This window comes from Octopus bimaculoides, chromosome 1 (assembly GCF_046866305.1).
Source record: "Octopus bimaculoides isolate indiv1 chromosome 1, ASM4686630v1, whole genome shotgun sequence".
NCBI classification, from domain to species: domain Eukaryota; kingdom Metazoa; phylum Mollusca; class Cephalopoda; order Octopoda; family Octopodidae; genus Octopus; species Octopus bimaculoides.
Window position 1 is genome coordinate 5,673,362 of NC_142928.1, and position 24,635 is coordinate 5,697,996.

Genomic DNA, 24,635 nt, shown 5'->3' on the forward strand with positions numbered 1-24,635 from the left:
TAAAATGATGAATGATTTCTTGTAGGTAAGTAGAAAAAAAGCTATTTCTAGTTAATCTGTACTTATTGCTCTACAGAAACGGTCTAATCTTTTACTGCCGGTTTATAAGACTCAGGGAAAACGGAAACTTCAAAGAGTAACAATATTTATATAAACACAGGATGCAAACAGCAACAGAAGTCCAGTAAATACGCGCGTGCGCGCGGGTGCTAGGAGTTTCGTTATCAGAAAGTTAGGTTGTGTAAGAATGAAGTTTGTACTATAAGTATTTAGGAAAATGTGTGTGTGTGAGTGTGTATGTGTGCGTATAAACCAGGAGAAATTGGACTCAATACACAAGAAAAAGTATTTATATCAAATATCTATTTATAGTTCTAAAGCTGCCTTATGTAAGCTTCATGGTTATAAATGTGTGCGTGCGTGTATGTGTGTGTATATAGAAAGATATAGACAGATATAGATATAAATTTATGTATACACATGCATATAGATGCATACATACTCATACAGACAGATGGATCGATAGATATACATATATACACGCATTCTCACATATACACTTACAGTCTCACATATACGCTTACACACACACAAATTCATACACATACGCTTACACACACTCATGTGTGTGTGTGTATACGGTTGCGTGTGATATATACGTACATATGGGAATCTCATTCTGTTGTTTATGTAACAGCTATATTACAACAGATATATTCCAATGGTGTTACATTTATATATATATATATGTGTGTGTGTATGTGTGCGTGTATATAAATGTGTGTCTACGTGCATATATTAATAGACAGATACATACAGATAAACACACACACACACACATATCCGGCACAGCAATAGTACACACACACGCACATTCTTAATGATTCCTGTGAAACCGCGAGATATTCCAGGGCTCCTTCAGTGATCTTACCGAAGATGACGTAAGCATTATATCAGTAAAAACAACCCTTACCACACACACGCACGCGTACCCCCCCCCCCCACACACAGAGCCTGTCGTTGTTGCATTAACTTTCCACCGGACATCGTAGTAGTAATAAGTAATAACTTAAACCCAACTCAGCAAGTGGTCCCTAATAAATTAGAATCTCTGGATAAATACTGTACGGGATTAAGGGCTTCCTGGTAAACAGAACCCAACATGGGATCGATGGAATTTAACGATGCCCAGTAGAAATCATTATCAATCCCCCCTCCGCCCCTCCACTCCTTTTCATGTTATATTAAGTCTACCAGGGCGGTGATCTGGTGTAATCGTTAAAGCATCGGGAAAATGTTTTGGTGTATTTAAACATCCGAAGCTTTAGTTTCAGTGTTCATATTCCGCCTAAGTCAGCTTTGATTTTTAGCCTTTCAAGGTCATTAAAATAAAGTATAAGTCAGACACTGGAGTCAATGATATCGCTGGATTCCCTCCATCAAATTTGCTTGTCTTGTGTCTAAACTAGAAACCAATATATCGGGTTCGCTTCTCTACATCATTTACATAATCGACCACATAAATTTCATGACAAAAATAAAAAAAGAAAATTAGGGACCACTTGCTGAGTTAGGTTTAAGTTAATGCTTATTACTACTACTACTACGGTGTCTGGTGCGTAGAAAGTTAATGCAGACAACCCTGTCGTTTGTGTTATAAGTGGCCTTAGCAAATGATTCTAAGCTGTTGCAGGTCAGTCCCTCATCAGCTGTTAACTGAAGGCCATAACGATTTTGGCACTTAAACAATAGGATCGCTCACATCAGAGTATCAACAGATTTATAAGAACTGGTACTAGGAAATGGTTTTGTTGGGACAAAAGCAAAACAAAACGAGTGGCACACTGTGTTTAGTGTACCACAAGACAAAACGATTACAACTGTATGAAAATAAACGCAAAATATGAATATATATATTTAATGTCTGTAGCTATAAAGAGATGCGCATAGCCTCCTGGTTAGGTGGCTGGATTCATAGTCATAAGGTTGTGGGTTCTTTAACAAGGGACTTCATTTACTCCATTACTCCGATCTATTGTGCAGAAATTAGGCCAGCTTGTGTAGCTCTTCTCTTTTCCCTCCGATTGTCACATCTTGTCTGTTTGCTGGGTCAAGTGTGAAAGGAGTGAGAGAGCGTTTGTGTTCATTCACAACCAGACACACACCTAAAACAGCAAAAGTATGGTATACAACACAACCGTTCACACTCGTGAGTGATGGCTGTAGCTATAAATATCTACCTTCTCTTATTTTCTGTAGAAAATAGCAGTAGGCCATTGCTATCCCTTTCTTAATTATATCAGCATCTTGAAGTTCACTCACGCAGTATCTATTTGAGAGTTTTCCGGTACAATCTAATTTCACTTTTAATCACGGCCACACATGTAAGAACTCAGTTCCTCTGCTATTTCCCAGAATTCTTTGTACTTTCAATTCCCAAAGGTTGATAACTCAGATAATTTTTACCTGTTTCCACTGAAATTCTATAATTACATAAGCAACAGAAAAAAGGTAATGCCATAAAAGAAATGATAAAATGTTGGTATTTGATTACGTTCTTTTAAGTGTTGCATCCCCATCCCACTGGGGCCTGCCTTTACATTTTTGCTCTTCTTGGATCGATGAAATAAGGACTGGTTAACATTAGGAAAGGAACGAGTCAACGTTGAACTTCCTAAAATTCTATGGACTTGTGCCAAAATGATTTTGCTTCTAATTTAAGTAGAAAGCCAGGAAATTTCGGTGTGAGGGAGGGTAGTGGATTACATCAGCCGCAGGAGTTGACCAGTTTTTTATTCTATTGAATCTCAAGGGATGAATGGCAAAACTGACCCAGGCTGGATTTGAACACAGAACTTAAAGGAGCTGAATAAATAGCGCCAGATAGTGAGAATTGTCTGATAGTGAGAATTTATAAAGAAAAACAAAAGACGAAGACAGGTGGTGTAGACAAGAAACAGATGTATTAGTTTAACACTCAGGAAGTGAGAAAGTCTTTTACGTTTCGAGCCTATGCTCTTCGACAGAAAAGAACACAGAAATAAACAGGGAGAGAAAATCAAAATGGTTCAGTGGCTAGCGATGATACTCTGAGGACACTGCCAAACCATTCCTCAACAAAACAATACAATTGACATTCCATATATTCTAACACACAAACACACACACATATGCACACACACACACAGATACAGAGGCACAGATGCACACACACACATATACATCCTACCTGGCTTTCCATCGGTTACGTCAATGACTGTTCCAGTTGATCCAATCAATGGAACATCCTGCTCATGAAATTAATGTGCAAGTGGCTGAGTACTCCACAGACACGCATACCCTTAATGTAGTTCTCATGGAAATTCAGCATGATACAGAATGTGACAAGCCCGGCCTTTTGAAATGCAAGTACGATTCATTTTTGCCGGCTGCGTGAACACACGCATAAACACTCACACACACACACACACACACACACACTCACTCCTACACACACACAGACTCACTCCTACACACACACAGACTCACTCCTACACACACACACATAGTGCTGGATTAATCAATTATGCAAAATAAGTGCGTGCTTAGACCATCAAGGGGAGGGGCACCACAAAGATGGTAAATTGTTCACGGCAAAAAAGAAATCACTTTAAACTTGCTAAACCTATATACAAAGTGGTTTAGATGATTGGAAATGTAATTCCAAAGTGTGCATGATGTCATAAACAGGATCTGATCAAAGACTTTGCAATTAAAAAAAGTAGAAGAAAACTTTTCAAAAACAAATAAAGTGGAATTCTACAATAATAAACTTTATTTTCCATCTTGTTGTTAGTTTTGTTTTATTTTGGAAACATTATTGTTTATATTTTGAATTACATATATATAGGGGTCACCAAAATGTTTTAAGTGTTTAGGGCCTGTATGGGTCTTAATCAGGCCCTGAACACACACTCACACACACGAGTGTTCTAACTGATGAAACTCTAAAATAAACACATAAAAAACACACTATAAGTGATGTAGCATAGGAGAGAGAATTCTTCATCAGTAAAAGACAAACTGCAGGCACCCGAGGATCAAGTGTGTGTATCTGGTGGTGCAACAGAAACCTCTTTCAAATTGCTGAAAATATTCCAATGTAGGGGCATCCGTTGATTTCAGATGCTCCTGTATTTGTGTCTGAATCTGTAGGCCTAAGCAAGGTCTTTCTTTTCTGTGAAAGCAGTGGTTCTCAAATGAGGGTCACATGATCCTTGGGGTTCAAATAAGATTTTCTCAGTAAAGTTTATACTTCAACAATACACAAAATATTTTAACAATTCTTTTATACAATTCCTAAAAATATTTAATTATGTAAATACAATAGGTTTTTTAAACATTAAATGGTTATGGGGGTTCAGGAAAGTAAAACAGGAATGAAAGGGGGCCACAAGCAAGAAATGGTTGAGAACCACTGGTCTAAAGGAATGATCCCTGTTTTGGGCCCCGATACAGCCTGGCACCATTATCATTGTAAACCTTAGTATTAGAAAGTGGACGGCCTAAAAGCAGAAGGCAGGGACACAATGGACCAGAATGCAGTGGATCTGAACAGAAAAAAGGCCAAAACACAGAGGGTTGGAATGCAAAAGGTCAGAACGCAGAGTGCCGGCATCTTGGCCATTGTTCTAACAGTTCCACTAGTTGACTGCAATAGATTGGTATTTCTTTCATCAACCCCGAAAGATTGAGCAACAAAGTTAACTGCATTTGGATTTGAACTCAGAGTTCCAAGGCTTGGAAACAATACAATGAAGCATTCTATCCGATGCTGTAACAGTTTGCCACCTAAAATTAAACATATTGTTATTGTTGTTGTTGCTGCTGTTGCTAAGGTGGCAAATGGGTAGAATCGATAACACACTGTACAAAATGCTTAGCGGTATTTAGTCTGTTTTTACGTTCTGAGTTCAAATTCCACTGAGGTCAACTTGCTTCTCACCCTTTTTGGAGTCAATAAAATAAGTACCAGTTGAGCGCTGGAATCGATATAATTACTAGCACCCCCACCACCAACTTTTAGGCCTGTTTACATATAGTAGAAAGAATTATTATTTTCACTCGTGTTGTTATGAAGATGGCAAGCTGGTAGAATCGAAAGCACGTCGAATAAAATCCTATTCTCTATTTCATGGTTGCATTGAATCATAAAATCCCATAGGATCTTTGCATTATCATTTTCGATGATGCCTTCGGGTTTATGTTCGTTCCACTTTTTTGTTCTCTCAAGTCCATACTTGTTGCAAAGTGTCCAATTGTCAATCCTTGCTATATTGTCATAATGTCTCTTATATTCTTTCTGGGCTAGTGGCGTACATTGACTGGTAATATGCCATACGGTTTCACCATTTTGTCCACAAATTCTGCACTTATCACTTTCTGATGTGTTGTCTATTCTGTATTTGATGCAATTGGTTCTTAATGCTTGGCTCTTGGGTAGCACAGATTAGAGCCTCCGTTTCTGGTTTTAAATCACTTTTAGTCTTCCATAGCATTTCAAATTGCTGAAAATATTCCAATGTAGAGGCATCCATTAGTTTCAGATGCTCCTATATTTGTAGAAAAGCTAATATCAGAAAAGAGAATCCTCTCTGCCAGTTGTATTTTTCCAATTTATGTATAATGAATATCATCTCATCAACCTGAAACCTTTGATTTTACTTGCATGTAAAATGTGACTCTTTACTTTCTGATTTCAAAGTCCATTGAGGTCAACATTGCCTTTAATCCTTTTGGGGTCGATTAAATAAGTACCAATTACACATTGGGGTCAATGCAATCAACTTACTCTTCCTCCTAAAACTGCGGTTATGTACCAAAGTTAGAAAGAATTAAGGAAGTGGGCTGGCAGAATGGTTAACATGCCGGAGAACATGCTTAGCGGTATTTTGTCCGTCCTTACATTCTGAGTTCAAATGCTGCAGCGTCCACTTTGCCCCTCATTTTCTCAATGTCAATAAAATAAGTACCAGTTACACACTGGTGTCGATGTAATCGACTTGTCCCCGCCAAATTTCAGGCCTTGTGCCTTTAGTAGAAAGGATCATCATCATCATCATCATCATCATCATCATCATTATTTTATTGTCTTTGTACAGCTTCTAACGCTGGAGATGTACTACTCGTGAACTACGGTAACACCTCTTATTTTTCAAGCACCTTCCGGAGTATTTGGTTGGTTCCAAGCAATGCTGTTTTCTGCAAGTGCTCCACCCTTATTGCAGCCCCTATTTGTTCCATGTACTTCTCGAGATTTTTACTCACTGTTCCCAGGGCTCCGACAATTATTGGTACTACTACCACCTTTTTCAGCGACCACAACTGCTTGACCTCCCAAGCTAACCTGTCATATCTCTCGACTTTTCTTTCTTCCTTATCGCATACCTTGTTGTCAGCTGGGCATGCTATATCTATGATCCAGCATCGTTTGTTTTCTTTCTCAATCAACACTATGTCTGGCTTCCTGTTCTCTATCTCATGGTCATACTGAATCATTATTATTATTAAGATGGTGAACTGGCAGAACCATTAGCACATCGGGCAAAATGCTCTGCAGCATTTCATCAGTGTTTGCATTCTGAGTTCAAATTCTGCTGAGGTCAACTTTGCCTTTCATCCGTTCAGTGTAGTAGTAGTAGTAGTAGTTTTTTTTTGTGAGGGGGTGGGGGTAGTTGTTGTATCTGCGGAAAGCAAAATGAAGAAGTGAAGAAACTGTTAATGCGAACATAGTAGCAAACGTACGGAGATTTATAAAAACACATAACAAACTGCCAAAAATTGAAATAAACCTTTTAAGAAGAAAACATTGAAAATCAAACTAAACAACCATCTTCACATAAACAACCATCTACACACAAAAAAATACCTGACCTTTCACTGACTAATAATAGTACCACAACAAAAGACAAGACAACCACATACAATGAACGATCCCTGAAAACGGTGAGACTACTACAGGACTCAGCACACATGAAACGAGTATAGCATAACAACGAATTAATAGAAAGCACAAAGGAAAAAAGAATTAAACTACAAAATGAAATGAAGACCATAGATGTTACCATAGCAACGTTCAACGAAATATACAGTTACAACAAAAAGAGATAGCCTCAGCACTTAACAACAAACAATAGTAATAGTAATAATAATAATAATAATAATAATAATAATAATGACGATGACGACTACCATAACAGATCAAGCAAAGTTAGAAGCAATAAAAGACAAGAGAAGATGACCTAACAAAATCAATAAACCTGGAACAATGTAAACACCTGCTTATGATACAGATGAACAAGCAATACCATGAAAGAATGAGTAAATGGCAGAAGACTCTACAAGCAATCCTATCCACGGCAACCAACGACTGGAATATCATAGATAAATGCAGGTATATCAAATACTATAGAATATAAATTCTTGATTTATTTTAAATTATTTCCACTTCTAAAGAATGTGTCCCTATTACCAAATGGCATTTGAGAACGGCGCCATATGAGAAGGAGAGATAATTATATAAGTCGTAAGTGTGTTCTGCTCTTTCTGTATATGTCTACCCCACCCCCTTGGCTGTTAGTGACAGGGAAGGATAACTGCCGTGCTGATAACGCATATAGAGGCTGAAATATCAACCCACAACTATCTGCTTATATCCAGACAGTAAACCTGTTCTTTTCCTGAATGGCATATCAACTTTAGAGAAATCTTGATCCTCAGGATTATCTCCCTTTCTTATATAGAGCTGTTCTCCAAAGACACAGAGATGGTTTTTAATGAATCAGGAATTTATGTTGCATGATATTTCCTATGCTTGTATTTGTCTATGTTGATCATATTATACACCACTAGCCACTCTGAGGTAGGTATTTTATTTACTCTTTTACTTGCTTCAGTCATTTGACTGCGGCCATGCTGGAGCACCGCCTTTAGTCGAGCAAATTGACCCCAGGACTTATTCTTTGGAAGCCTAGTACTTATTCTATTGGTATCTTTTGCCGAACCGCTAAGTTACAGGGATGTAAACACACCAGCATCGTTTGTCAAGCGATGTTGGGGGGACAAACACAGACACACAAACATATACACACACATACACATCATCACCATCATCATCGTCGTTTAATGTCCGCTTTCCATGCTAGCATGGGTTGGACGATTTGACTGAGGACTGGCGGACCAGGAGGCGACACCAGGCTCCAATCTGATCTGGCAAAGTTTCTACAGCTGGAAGCCCTTCCTAACGCCAACCACTCCGGGAGTGTAGTGGGTGCTTCTACGTGCCACCGGCACGAGGGCCAATGGGCTTCTTTCAGTTTCTGTCTACCAAATCCACTCACAAGGCTTTGGTCAGCCCAAGGCTATAGTAGAAGACACTTGCCCAAAGTGCCACGCAGTAGGACTGAACCCAGAACCATGTGGTTGGTAAGCAAGCTACTTACCACACAGCTACTCCTGATAATAAATGATAATATAGTACAATCGGTTTCATACCAGGAGTTGGGGGAAACCCTGCAATCATCAGAAAGACTGATTTGTTTCATATTAGTCCCTTGTATGAAACAGATTGTATGAAACTAGCCCCTTGTATAAAACATACTTGTCCCTTGTATGAAACAGATTGATAAGGTGGCTGATATGAGAATCTAATACTGTATTTAATTTAAAAAAAAAAAATATGACCTCCCACTCAATTAAAATATGGCTGCCTGTTTTTTTTTAGTGACTCATCAAATTTTATACAACCACATATGCGTGTGTGCATATATGTGTGTGTGTGTCTTTGTTTGTATCCTATCACCGCTTGACAACTATGTTTGTGTATTCATGTCCCCATCGCTTAGCTGTTCAGCAAAGGAGACTGATACAATAATTCTGAGGCTTAAAAAGAAAAGTACTGGGATCCTTTCATTCGACTCAAGATTCTTGAAGGTGGTGTTGCAGCATGGCCATAGTCTAATGGCTGAAACAAGTAAAAGATAACAGATAAAAATCAGAACTTTATGTCGTACGGTATTTGATATACCTACCTTCATCTAATTGTAGGATGCCCTGTTTGGTGAAGGGACAAAGCTACAGTTCATGGGGCCAAAGGTTCTCAACCAGGTCCACATAGCTACTGAGGGACCAAATAAGATTTCTTTTGGTGGGCGAGGGGATTCAAACAGCAAGATATTAAATTGGGGATTCACTGTAGTATTTTAAGGGTTCATGAAAAAGTCTTGCTTTCGACGCATTTATTGCAAGAAACAGCGACGATGTTTCTTTCACATTTTACATAGTTCCACCTACAAACGTTTAATGGGTGAAAAACAGAATAGAAATTTTGAAAGAAATACAGTAGAACCTCGCAGAACGAGTGCACCATTGGTGAGTAATTTGCTGTATGAGATGAGACTTTTGCAAATTTTTGTCTTGAAGTACAAGCGAAGATCAGCAGTACAAGCACACAAATCGTCCCATCTTTAAAGGCAATTCAGTTAATAAAACCAGTTTACATAATTCTTTTGCATTCTCTTTTTTTATAATTGTCATTTGACTTGTAACTACACTTTTTCTGTTTTAAAACACCTAAAAAAATATTTTTAAGTGCTTTTTTTTGGTGGGGGTGGAACAGATTAATTATATTTTAGTTAATTTCAATGCAGGAGTGGGGTGGGGGGAAATTGATTTGTAAAACGACTAAATTGTAAAATGAGCTTGGTCATGAAACAAATTAAACTCGTACTGCAAGATATCGCTGTATATGTAAAATTAGGTTTTGAACATCGAATGGCTATGGGGTCCACAAGAATGAAATTGTTATCAAAGGGGTTCATAGATAAAAAAGTGCTGAGAACCCTGGCTTTAAAGTGAGTGGGGTCGTTTATATGCATTGTATATGTTATATATGTATATAGGGGGTAAAACAGTGGAGGAGAGGTTGCTGGAAGAATGTAATGAGGTGGGGGTCGGTTTACCAAATATTGGAGCTTGATCATCCAGGTGGGTTGGGTGAGTTTGTTGTTACTGATGGTACCATAAGTGTTTAGGGTGTTATTAGGGTGTGTGCGAATGGTTTTATATGTATGTGTGCGTATATACATGTATGTGTGTGCTTTGTGTGTATATGCATGTGTGTGCTTTGTGTGTATGCATGTGTATATGTGTATGACTGTGTGTAAATGTGTATGCGTGTGTATATGTATATACTTGTGTGTGTGTTTGTTTGCAAGTGTGTGTGTGTGTGTGTGTGTATAAATACCAGAGTACCTTTAGTTGGCATTCCCTGTCTTTCTGTCACGCCGTCTCCATCTTCACCAATACTAATTGTGATGATGATGATGATGATGATGCAGAGGACGACGACGTCATTGTGACAGCAGCGATGATGCTGGTGGTGGTGTTGACGACGACGACGACTACGATAATGAAGATGATGATGATGATGCTGATGACGATGATTATGTTTACCGTAATGATCACGTTTATGGATGATTGCAAATATCATCATCATCATCATCACCTTTAGCAGCAGCAGCAGTACAACTGATGACGGACCCTAGATTAACCACTCCTCCCCTCTCCCCCTCCTTTTTTTCTCTCTCCACCTCCTCTCCCCTCTCCCCCGCCCCACTAAATATCTATGAATCATCCATCTGTCGAAGTAGAACTAACGCTGCTGCATGCTGGGAAATGTTGACGTCAGTGAAAGACTAAAAGCTTCGGAGAAATCTTTTCATCTCATTTCGTTAACTCTTTGGCCTACTTCTCCCGATATTCCTTACTTCTTTCTCTCTCTTTCCCTCCACCCTCTCTCTCTCTCACACACACGCACACAATGTATATATGTATATATATATATAATAGTCACGTTTATATGTGTGTTTGATTGTGTCCATATCATGTGTATGCGTAAACACTTATATATATATATATATATATATATATATCTGTGTATGTAATTTTTGGTTATATTCTGTGCGTATAATTAGGCACTTAGATTTGTCTTCTCTCTCTTTCTCTCTCACACACAGTGTCTCTGTATGAGTATCTAAGTGTACACACACACACACACACATGATACAAAAATGTACACAACAAAAAACAAGACAGAGACAGGTGAGCGAACAACGAACAAGGTGTATTGAGAGAGAGAGAGACAGAAAGAGATGTATATGTATACATACATACATATATATATACATACATATATATATACACACACACACACATGTACACTTTTTCGTGTGCGCGCGCTCGTGTGTGTATGTATGTGTACATGTATGTGTGTGCATGTTCTGTGTGTTGGATGTCAGTATGTGTGTATGAATGTTCTGTATTAGTATATTTGATTTTGAAGACCTATTATCAGAGGCATTCCAGCCATGGCAACACTGACTTTTTGTACGTTAGAGTTTGTGTTGTTCAATGTCTCCTTTAAAAATTTGAGAGAGATTTGGCTGTTATTTCTAGCAGATCGAACAACCACATAGCTCCCCCGTTGGTTGTGTTGTTTACAATGTATTGTTTGCACATGCGTAGTGTGGATGTGTTGTTTGCGCGTGTTATATATATATATATATATGTGTTTGTATATGTTGCCTGCGCATGCGTAGTTTGCACGTGCTGATTGCGCATACGCTTTATGTGCGAATATTATTTGCGCATGCGTAATGTGTGTTTTGCTTTGTGCAGTATGTCTTGTTTGCGCGTATATGACGTGTGTATGTGAGTGTGTTGTTCGCGCATGCGTAGTGCGGGCATTTTCTTCGCGCATGAGCAGCGTGTAGTTCGGTGTTAGCGAATACGTTATATATGTATGTTCTTTGCGCCTGCGTAATACGTGCGCATGCGTTCTGAGTTCCTTATGTGACAAATGTCTTCTGCATGTTTAATGTGAATTTTTATATATTTTTCATTTGCCATGTTTAAAGAAAGGGGCTACGCCCATAGCTTTCAAAGACCTTCGAACAACGCTGATGAGGTTGATGTCACTGATGTCTTAACCGAACAGTTATAAATCGACAACTGCAGGAAAGACTGAGAGAAAGATCGAATGCTGGAGAGAAAGCACTGGTTGTTGTAGTTAGTGTGGGAACTTAAGGGTAGGGCAATTGGCTGTCATATATCTGTACCAAGATTTAAACCCCGATCAGGTCAGGTATGGAGGCATGCGCCATTGCAGCACGTTGCTACATCCACCATTTCTTGGTATATACTCTGTAGCGAACCGTCTCTCTGGGTTATATACATGCAAATGCGAACGTAGCAGATAACATCTAGCTTTCGGCCGCGTCTTTGGACCCTGTTGTGTCCACTCTGATTGGTTGGTAGTAGCGCGCTTTTGTCTCCAGTTCTGTTTCGCGCCAGTCTGCAGACCAACCAATCATAGCCTTCCGATAAGGTCACGTGGAACGGTTTTTTCTAAACCCTTCTGTAAGCCGATTTTTCCTCTTAAATAGCTTGCTTCGTCACTATCTCCTTGGTCGCACGGTCGTCTACAACTCGGATCGTCTCGGGCAACTTTCCGAGAAGTGTCGCAGCCAGTCTCCATCTCCGCAAGATATATCCTCATCCGTTGTGACTCTTTGGCATATGGTCGACCAGCACAAGCCAACTAACCCAGCCAGATCCTCAGAGAAAAGAACACGGTAAGCAGGTCTAACTGGGAAAACAGGGCAACATGGCCAAACAGTCTGAACTAGCGTTCCTGAATCATACAAGAAACATGGACTAGTTTCTGAGAAGAGTCGTTGGTTGGTTACGAAATCCGACTACGGTAACCTATTATCCTGCGAAACATCGTTGTACCAAAGGATTTCAGGAGGTTTCTTAAGGCCCTCGACAGTGTCTAAGTTTCACAACTATGGAGAAGAATAGGGAAGACCAGAGACTCGAAGACATGAACCTTTGTCCTCTTGCTCTGATATCGGGGCAGCACCAACCAGCCTTGTCCAGTGAGTCCACGACTGCATCAGCATGTCCCAAGTCCCTTTAAGACTCCGGACTCACAGCTAATGTTTCTAGGAATCATATTGCCGAGATGTGTTTTTCTTTTTTGAAAAGACTAGCAGTTAGCCATGCATCGTCGCAATGACGATGATGATGATGATGGTGGTGATGGCGATGGTGATAATGATTACGATGATGATGATGATAGTGACGCAGTTTGCTATGGTGTTTGTAGTGGTGGTGGTGGTAGCGGGCGGCGGCGGCGGTGGTGGTAGTGGTGGCGCCTATACAGAGTGCGAGGATAAGCGAAACAGTTCGGCTTCGAACAACAGAATTTCAGTTTCAGGTTGTGAATGAAATTATTGTAAGTCACCGACGCCAGCATCACTACACCGCCACCAACAACACCACCGCCATAGCCGCCATCACCACCATCTGTTGTAAAGTGACAACAATATAACATTTCCTCTTATATTTTGAACACTAGATCGATTCATATATCAATTTAATAATAATAACAATAGTGCCTGGTGTACCCTTATCAGACTGCTAGTCATGATGGGCATATTGGGCCTCGTATAATTGTACTCTAGTGTTACTTTGATGGCCTGCGCTGCTCTCTCATTCATTAATAATAATTAATAATTAATAATCATCATATGATGGATGCGATGCGTGTTAAATATCCTCTTTGTTTTTATATCATTTATTTATTATTTTTTTAATTTTTTAGAATCGTTTTGATGAAACTTTAACTAAAAGTCCGTGAAACGCACTAAATTGACCCATACGCCCCCCTCCATCTTCCTCTATTCCATCATCAGAATGTTGTGGCTTTTATCTCTGTAATTGTCGACCAATTTAGAATTGCTCATGAGAATATTGTCGTGGGTGTATGTGTGTGTGTACACGCGCGCGCACACACACACGTGTATGTCTATATATGTATAATTATCGGATCTTGTTCAAAACGGGGGCACCAGTTTTCATTTATGTTTTATGTAGTGTTTTTGGTACCGAAAGACTTTCAAACTTCGTATACTTATCTATTTTGTGTTATAGAACAGAAAAACATTTTTGTATTCGAATTTATTTCATGTAAAAAATTGTCTTATTTCGATAATTTCAACCAATCACTGACAAGTATTCAGCTGTTTATACTTACTCCTTTGGCAATTTAAGCGGTGTAAAGCGTATTTAATCTCCATTACTTCTGACATTTTGCAGAGAGGCAACACACGTGTGTTCGTTTTCCCTAACCCTAACCCTAACCCTAATTGACTTGCTCCTTCCCTCAAAAACCAGGCCTTGTGCCTATAATAGAAAGGTTTATTAGCTACTGCCAATATGCTTCAGCCATTTTTTGACAAGGAAATAATAATTTTATCACCGCCAGAATCGTTTGAGAATCGTTTGTTTACGTAGTCAGCACTTAATTTTTTACGGCTGAATGGACGTCAGTCATTGGTTGAAATTACAGAAATACAACAACTTTAACATGAAATAACTTGCGATGTACGTTTTTTTGTTAAGAAGACTAAGAGAAAAAGATGTTTTATATGACACATTCTACCAGTGTCCCAAGTTTCAAAGTGTTTCGTTAAGAAAATACTGGTACCCCCCGTTTTGGACAAGATCCTAATTATCTCTTAGCTTAAATGTGTGTGTGTGTGTGTTTATCTTTTACTTGCTTCAGTGATTTGGCTGCGACCATACTGGAGCACCGCCTTGAAGGAATTTTGATCGAATCGACCCAGTCTTTTTTTTTTTGTAGCCTTGTACTTATTCTATCGGTTTCGTTTGCCGAACCGCCAAGTTACGAGAACGTAAACGCATCAGCACCGGTTGTCAAGCGGTGGTGGGCGACAAACACAGACACAAAGACCCGCACATATAGATACATATTAACATTTTCATATGTATGTATGTAAATCCACTCACATGACTTTGATCGGCACGGGGCTATAGTTGAAGACAATTGCCTAGGATGCCATGCAGTGGGACTGAACCGGGAACCATGTGGTTAAGAAGCAAACTTCTTACTTCAGGGCCACGCCTATATAAATTTTATAACAGCCGATATAAATATTGGTTGGTTGCTTGATTGGGTAAATTCTCCAGTTACGCTTTACATTGTATAGAGAGAGCGAAAGAAAGAGTAACAGGGAGATACAGAGAGAGAGGGAGAAAGAGAGAGAAGGAATTAACAAGAGGGGTGTAGGATGAGTGCACATACTTGGCTTGGTGGCTGGCAAAGTTATACGCACAAACATACAATGAGAGAGAAAAGAGTCGGGGGAGCACGAAGAGAGAGAGAGAGGGAGGGAGAGAGTAAATGGCAATAGGTTTTGGGGGGAGTTATACAAAAAGGAAATTTGAATATGATTCTTTTGTAATTTAGTTTTCCTTTCATTTTATGTAGGCACAAAGAAATGTGATAAAAGTCGGATAATAGTTATTGCAGGTGTAAGGCGGTGAGCTGGCAGAAACGTTTGCCCGCCGGGCGAAATGCCTAGTGGTATTTTGTCTGCCTTTACGTCCTGAGTTCAAATTCCGTCAAGGTCGACTTTGCCTTTCACCCTTTCGGGGTTGATAAATTAAGTACCAGTTGCGTACTGGGGTCAATCTAATCGACTGGTCCCTTCCCCCAAAATTTCGGGTCTTGTTTCCGAGAGCAGAAACGAATAATCATTGCAGGTGTATTTCCTGATATTGCCAATGGTGGCAAAAATGTAGACTTCGAGAATTACCAATCATAATAATACAGGTAACACTTTAGTCTCTCTCTCTCTCTCTCTCTCTCTCTCTCTCTCTCTCTCTCTCTCTCTCTCTCTCTCTCTCTCTCTCTCTCTGCATGCGCGCATGTGTGTTTGAAAACGTGTCTGGCAATATGTTGAAGATATCAAAGAATTAATTGGAAACCAATTGGCTCCTATTTTGGCCAATTCATATTTGGTGTAAGGATGGCTTTCTGGTTAAGAGACTCGCTTTGCAACTACGTGGTTCCGAGTTCAGTCCCACTGCGCAACATCTTGTCTGTCTTCTACTAAGGTTTCAGGACTATCAATGCCTTGTCAGTGAATTTGGTATACGGAAACTGTGTGGACGCCTGCCGTGTGCGCGTGCATGTGTGTGTTTGTGTATCTATCTATCTATCTATCTATCTATCTATCTGTCTGTATGTCTACTTATCTGTCTATCTTCCCCCTCTCTCTCTATTTATCTATTTATCTATCTACCTATCTATCAATCTATCTGTCTGTCTCTCTACCTATCTGTCTATCTCCCTCCCCCTCTCTCTCTCTCTCTCTCTCTGTATCTATCTATCTCTATATAGAGAGGTTATGAGAGATTATGGTGTCAATAAGACCCAAAGGTGTCAGGTAATGCTGAGTAAGTGCTAAAGTGCTATGGACAGACCATAGTTAAGTTCCAGGTTTGGATCCCCAGTACTACCTTTACGGATCCCCAGTACTACCTTTGCGGACCACCAGGGGCTGTGGACCACAGGTTAGGAACCCACTGTATTACAGACATTAGTAAAGTCTAGCTACTTGACAACCTCGTGAAGCTACATCGGAAAACCACCATCTAAGATATCATTTCATAACAGTTGGATTTCAAAATCCCGTGCACCGAAATGTGTTGTTCGTCACTGATACATTTGAATAATCATGAATAAATAATAAGGTTTAAAGAGCGCTAAATTTGCTTGATGTTATTAGAAAGGCTTGGTGGGTAACGCTTTGAAGTTTCTGAATTAGGTTAACATGTATCGAAATGCCGTGTTTCAAACGTTTGATACTGAGGTTTGTCAGTACAAAATTATTGAATAATTAAATGATTAATGGCGTAGCTTCGTTGTATTAATCCTGTATTAAACGGTGCTACATCAAACGGAAGCATATTTCAATATCAAAGAGGAAGGACATTGGAAAAATGGCGTTATGTGACCGTTGTAAGATTTGGTTCGTCCTTATTATGGAATAGAAAGACAAACAAGATCATAGCCAGGAAAATCATAACAATAATAGAATTTTAAATTATAATGTGTGGAGTTTTTGCAGCAAATTTTCTCATCCAAAATCTTCAGAAATGGAAATAAAGAAACCATCCTTTTCATTCCAATGAGATTCAGTGAAAAAGGTTCAAAGCAGCTAAAAAATTTTGCGACTATCTTTAACCAAAAGACTAAACAAAAACCCTCAACAGAAGCTCTCAAACGGTGTAGCACAAGGAATATCTAGCAGCATCAGGGAGTTTTAAAATTATTATTATTATTATTATTATTATTATTATTATTATTGAATGAGAGAGCAGGGCATGCCATCAAAGTGACACTGAGGTAAAATATACGAAGCCCAGTATACCCATCATGACTACCCGTCTGATAAAGGTGCACCATGCACATGCATCACAACCATATGTGCGCGACATGGTGATCTCATATCAAGATAAACAGCGCATGACCTTGCAGGTGGGGGTCCAATTAGAATTTTCCTCAGGTTGAGTAGCCCACCCCACTCAAAAGGGCCCTGAATAAGGGTTGATTAAGGATGTTGAACGAAACGCCCATGTCTCCAAAGGTGAATTATCCAAACCCCAAATAATTTCTCTCAACACATGGCTATGATGCTCCCCCAGTACTTCTGCTTGTGATCAGAGATGCACATATTATCAGCCACTAAGGGACATGCTCAACTGGTCAAGGTCAAACAACTGACAAGCAAATCTATGGTATTGAGCAGAATATTTGCTGTAGGCCATCTTTTATACGAAGACAAGGCAATGTATATAACACTTCCAATCAGTTAAGATAAGAAGCCATGAAAGTCACTACTTGGTACTGTGTCAGGGCATTTATTATCATCATCATCATCATCATCATCATCATCATCATCATCATCATCATCATCATCATCATCATTACCTTTGCACAACTTCTAACGCTGGAGATGTACTACGGTGTCAGCTGTTCGCTACCAGTGAACTAAGGTAACACCTCTTATTTTTCGAGCACCTTCCAGAGTATTCGAGCAGTTCCAAGCAGTGCAGTTTTCTGCAAGTGCTCCACCCTGATTGCAGCCCCTATTTGTTCCATGTACTTCTCGAAACTTTTGCCCACTGTTCCCAGGGCTCCGACAATTATTGGTACTACTACCACCTTTTTCATCAACCACAACTGCTTAACCTCCCAAGCTAACCTGTTATATCTCTCGACTTTTCTTTCTTCCTTATCGCATACCTTGTTGTCAGCTGGGCATGCTATATCTATGATCCAGCATAGTTTGTTCTCGTTCTCAATTAAGACTATATCTGGCTTCCTATTCTCTATCTCATGGTCGCACTGAATCATAAAATCCCATAGGATCTTTGCATTTCTATTTTAGACGATGCCTTCAGGTTTGTGGTCGTACCAATTTTTTGCTTCGTCAAATCCATACTTGTTGCAAAGTGTCCAATGGACAAGCCTTGTTATATTGTCATGGCGTCTCTTATATTCCTTCTGGGTTAGTGGTGTACATTGACTGGTAATATGCCATACGGTTTCACTGTTTTGTTCACTTATCACTTTCTGCTGTGTTGTCTATTCTGTATTTTATATAGTTTGTTCTTAGTGCTTGCGTTTTCGGTTTTAAGTCACTTTTAGTCATCCACAGCCATCTTTTTTCTTTATCTGTCTTATCTTCAACATCCCTATGAAATTGTCCATGCATTCTTTTCTTTACCCACCTATTTTCAGTTTCATTCGTTTTCAGTTTCTTGTATAGTGCTTTATCTTTGCAATCTTTCATCCTACACAAGCCTGACCTTCTTACTTCTAATAATAGCGGTTCAGTGGCATCTTTTACATACCATGCTATGTTGTTTTCTTTTGCTCTAATGCTGTGTTCACATCCAATAAGTCCTCTTTACCCTCTTTTTCTTGGTACATACAGTCTGCCTGTCTCACTTTTTGGGTGGAGTATCCCATATCTAGTCAGCAACTTCCTTGTCTTTCTGTCTAAGCTATTTAGTTTGTCTACCGTCCATGCGATTACCCCTACTCCATATCTAAGGAGTGAAACCGCCCAGGTATTGATAGCTTCGATCTTATTCCATCCATTTAATTTCAACTTAAGGATCAGTCTCAGTCTGCGCGAGTACTCAACCTTAAATTTTTCTGTCATTTCTTTCTCCATCAATTTATCCATTTCCAATATCCCCAAGTACTTATAGCCCATCTCTTCTATCTGCTTCATAACCTCCCCCGACAGTATTGTTAGCCCATCCATACATTTAATTTTGCCTCTCTTCAAGACTAACACACCACACTTTCTCAGTCCAAACTCCATCAGCACTGATATCAGCACTGAAGTTATACACCGTATCAACGTGGGAACTGACTTGGGATTTAGCTTTACCATAAAGTTTGAGGTCATCCATGAATAACAAATGGCTGACTTTTTGTTGGTGGTTTTGAATACATACCCAGCTTTTGCTTTCCTCAGAATCATTGTTAGTGGTATCAAGCACAGTACAAAGATCAGTGGGGACAGGCAGTCCCCTTGGAAGATGCCCCTCCTAATTTCTACTGTCCCTAAACTTCTTCCGAATGCTCTCAGGTCCGTCCTCGAATGCGTCATACTTTTCCAAACAATCGCTCAACATTTGATGCAATACTAAGTGGGTTCATACATTCCATAATCCAAGAATGTGGGATCATATCGTACGTCATACGACAGTCGATCCACGACATGGCTAAGTTAGTTTTTCCTCTTCTTGCAGTCTCTAAGTGCAGTTTTGTCTATTAGGAGTTGATCCTTGGTACCTCTGTACTTACGCCTGCAGCCTTTCTGCTCATGTGGCAGGACTCCATTTTTTCCCCAGATGTTCGTACATTGACTCTGCGTCTATTCCAGTCAATAACTTCCACATAAGTGTCAAACAGGATATCGGCCTCTAATTGTCTACCGTATTGGCTTCTTCGATGTTTTTCAGGCACAGCACTGTCCTACCCATTGTCAACCACTCTGGTGTTACTTGGTCGGCATTTAACAAGGTGTTCAGTTGCGCAGCTATTCGTGCATGACATTCACCAAATCTTTTGATCCAGTAGCCTTGAACTCCATCTGGTCCCGGGGCCTCCCAGTTGCCCATTTTTTTTTTTTACTGATTTCCTTAAAGGGTGTTAGTCGAAGAAATCGACTCCAGGACTTATTCTTTGTAAGCTTAGTATTAATTCTATCGGATGCTTTTGCCGAACTGCGAACTTACGGGAACGTAAACACACCAGCATCAGTTGTCAAGTGATGACCGGGGGGGGGGGGACATACACACACACACACACACACACGACGGGTTTCTTCCAGTTTCCGTCTACCAAATCCACTCACAAGGCTTTGGTTGGCTGGAGGCTATAGTAGAAGACACTTGCCCAAGTGGATGCTTTGAATATCATTCGTCTCTACAACGTTTTTGTTCAGCTAAAGTTAGGGTAACGTATATGCAACGGTCTGTCGAGAACAGGGGAGATAGGGGGAAAATCTTACACGTAATAAAGTGCTCGTTGAAAGCATGAAAATATACAGATTATATATATATATATATATATATATATATACACACACACACACTGACATATACATACACGCTATCTGAATTACCCGGCGTTGCCCGGGTTACTGCTGTTCTTATTCAGATTAGCAAACAATAAATTTTATTTTTCTCATAATTATTTCAAAATATCTATATTTTATTTTAAAATATCCAAATTTTAATGATAACAGAACCTAGAACTGAAAAGCTGTCGATCTTGAATCACCTCAGGGTAAACGATATTCATTGTGTAACTTTTTGTTGGTGTCCAAGTGAATAAATTGTTGCTGTCTTGAGCAACCAATATAGAGTTGGCTGAGGGAGAAGAATGTAGTAGAGAGATAAAGCAGAACTACCTTGTGTGCAATTCCCAGGCCAGGCGACGCGTTATCTTCTTGAGCAAAACACTTCACTTCACGATGTTCGCTGCTGTAAATTGCTAACCTTGTGACCGAATAGCCTTCTGATCAGGGAAAATGTTGGCCTGCTCACCTAACCAGCAGAGTGGTATCCTTCGAAAGCTAAAAGAATGTGAGGCGCATTGTGACCAGTGAGATACAACAACATCCGATAGTCTGCTCGATCACATAGTCACGTGATGTCAGGAACTACGATTGATTGTTCACTTCGAATTTTTGCAGTTTTCATAAAAGGTAACACAAGCCACTCACACAGATGGAAGAAAACCTTTGCCATCAGTCGCAAGCACTTATGACATGGTGATGGTGATGCCAACTTTGGTGGTAGTTAGAAAATGACATAAGCTTGTCTTGTAACTTTTCATTATTATCCTCTTTTATAAAAAGAAAAAAAGAAAACGGAAAGCATTTTGTTTAAAGAATCAACTGCTGTCTGTCCGTTGGTGATCGGCTGTCGTCTGGTTATTTCTACAAATGTCTGCAAGACAAACGAGTGTTTGCAGAATCAGATAATATATTGAAGTAATCCAGCATCAGACAAAATATATTCTTTATGTTTTTGACCGAAATAATTGATGCAATTGATGTCTATGAACGAAACATGGCCATCACTGGCGAACGAGTTTTGAAAGAGTGTTACACTTGGTATTGTTAATTGTTAAAGGTGTAAATGTAGACGCGTGGAGAGAGATACACTCTTAGCCCTCACATCCTTGAGCCAGTGGAGCATCGAAGATCTGACAGCTGGAAGGAGAGAGAGACAGACAGAAGACAGACAGAGAGAAAAGGTACCAGTAATAAGGTGATACTCTTTTACAGTTGGAGTGTTAAGATTCTATCTATCTGTCCATTTATCTATCTATCTGTCTGTTAGTCTATCTATCTGTCTGTCTGTCTGTCTGCCTATCTATTTATCTATTTTGTCTGTCTGTCTATCTATCTACCTATCTATCTGTCTGCCTATCTATCTATTTATTTATCTATCTGTCTGTCTGCTTGTCTATCTTTCTATGTATCTATCTGTCTATTTGTATATCTGTCTTTCTGCTCGTCTCTCTCTCTCTCTTATCTATGTATTTGTCTGTCTGTCTGTCTATCTGTCTGTCTGTCTGTCTGTCTGTCTGTCTATCCATCTATCTATCTATCTATCTATCTATCTATCTATCTATCTATCTATCTGTCTATCTATCTATCTATCTATCTATCTATCTATCTATCTATCTATCTATTTCCGCCACCACCACCACCCCTTACATCCATTCACCCAACTCTTACAATCTGAACACAACAGCTTCTGTACTTTTGTGAAGTCATTCATTCCCCCCTCTCTCTCTTCCTTTCTTCATTTCCCCCCTCTCATTCTTACCTTTCTTCTCTTTCTCCCTCTTCTCTCTCTCTCATAGCTAAATATGTACAGCTGCCGTTAGTGCAGTCATTGACATCAGGATGAAAGCTATATATATATATATATATATATATATATATATATATATATATATATATATATACATACATGCACACACACACATGTATGTATATACAGAGAGAGCTTCAGCTGCTGGTGTTAACTGAGCCTCCAAGACCGGATCAGGAAGATATCTGTAAATTGGAAATCCATCCTGAATGCTTGCTGCTACAGAGACTTCACTAAAAATCACCCAATCTGCCAGGTGGTGGAATTACACTGGGTGAAGGTAAACATTGAAAAGCAGACCAGCCGTGGCCATTGAAAAGGTGAAAACAAGCAATGTTAATTCTCTAAATGAAGTATTAACAGTAACTGCACGATAAAGTGTAGTATATTGCCACTTAAGTGTGGCTGACCCCTAGGGGTGGATGTTACTGTTGCTTTTAGCCCCAGGAGGACATCTCCTCCAGCTGGCTTATCGACACACGACTGTGTCCTGTTTGCCAAGGGAAGTTATCCCTCTCACCTCGATCTGCAGCACGAACGTATCCGGATTTCAGGGTTATTTCCCTTCGTCGGCGTTCGACAGCTGATGACCTTGGTGAGAGAGACAAAAACCTGGCAAACTTATATCTTCTTTTCCAGTGAAATTCTTCACTGATATTGAAAAGGTGAAAACAAGCAATGTTAATTCTCTAAATGAAGTATTAACAGTAACTGCACGATAAAGTGTAGTATATTGCCACTTAAGTGTGGCTGACCCCTAGGGGTGGATGTTACTGTTGCTTTTAGCCCCAGGAGGACATCTCCTCCAGCTGGCTTATCGACACACGACTGTGTCCTGTTTGCCAAGGGAAGTTATCCCTCTCACCTCGACCAGCTGTCGAACGCCGACGAAGGGAAATAACCCTGAAATCCGGATACGTTCGTGCTGCAGATCGAGGTGAGAGGGATAACTTCCCTTGGCAAACAGGACACAGTCGTGTGTCGATAAGCCAGCTGGAGGAGATGTCCTCCTGGGGCTAAAAGCAACAGTAACATCCACCCCTAGGGGTCAGCCACACTTAAGTGGCAATATACTACACTTTATCGTGCAGTTACTGTTAATACTTCATTTAGAGAATTAACATATATATATATATATATATATATATATATATAACCCTTCTGTCCCTTCCTCCTTGTTCCACTTCCTCCCTCCACCATCCTCTCTATCTATTTATCTATCTGTCTTCCTATATCTTCCTATCTACCCTTCTGTCCTGGCCTCTACTTCACTGCTTCTGTCCCTTCCTCCTTGTTCCATTTCCTCCCTCCACCATCCTCTCTGCTCTCGTGTGACCTGTGGTCAGCTTTCTTTTCACTCCAGCCGCTGTGAAGGCAAGACGAACTACTAGCGTTCTACCTCAGATTTGCATTTGGCCGTACGGCTTTTGAATGTTGTTTTCACTGTCCATTTTTTCCTGTCTTGGTTTGTGTTTGCCACCTTGGAATCCTCTGTGTAGTTGGTTGATCCACTACTCAGGAAGAGACTATTCTAGAGTACGTCCTGTCTGGTCTTCGAAACGTCTAGATAGAATAGAGACAGCTGATGAAGGGATATTCCAAGGGGCTTTCCGTTTTCCTATGTGTTCGTTCCGTTGTCTGTAGTTTATTGTTCTAACGTCCTGTACCCTGATATGCATGTATATACACATGTAGATGTAAGTATGTACATATATGTGTGTATACATGTATATATATTCTTTGTATTATATATATATATATATATATATATATATATATATATATATATATATATATATGGCGTTAGGAAGGGCATCCAGCTGTAGAAACTCTGCCAAATCAGATTGGAGCCTGGCGCAGCCATCTGGTTCACCAGTCCTCAGTCAAATCATCCAACCCATGCTAGCATGGAAAGCGGACGTTAAACTATGATGATGATGATGATGATGATGATATATATACACACACATATATATATATATATATATATATAGGCACAGGAGTGGCTGTGTGGTAAGTAGCTTGCTTACCAACCACATGATTCTAGGTTCAGTCCTACTGTGTGACACCTTGGGCAAGGGTACTCTACTATAGCCTCAGGCCGACTAAAGCCTTGCGAGTGGATTTGGTAGATGGAAACTGAAAGAAGCCCATTGTATATATATATACATATATATATATATATATATATATATATATATATATATATATATATATATATATATATATATATATATATATATATATATATA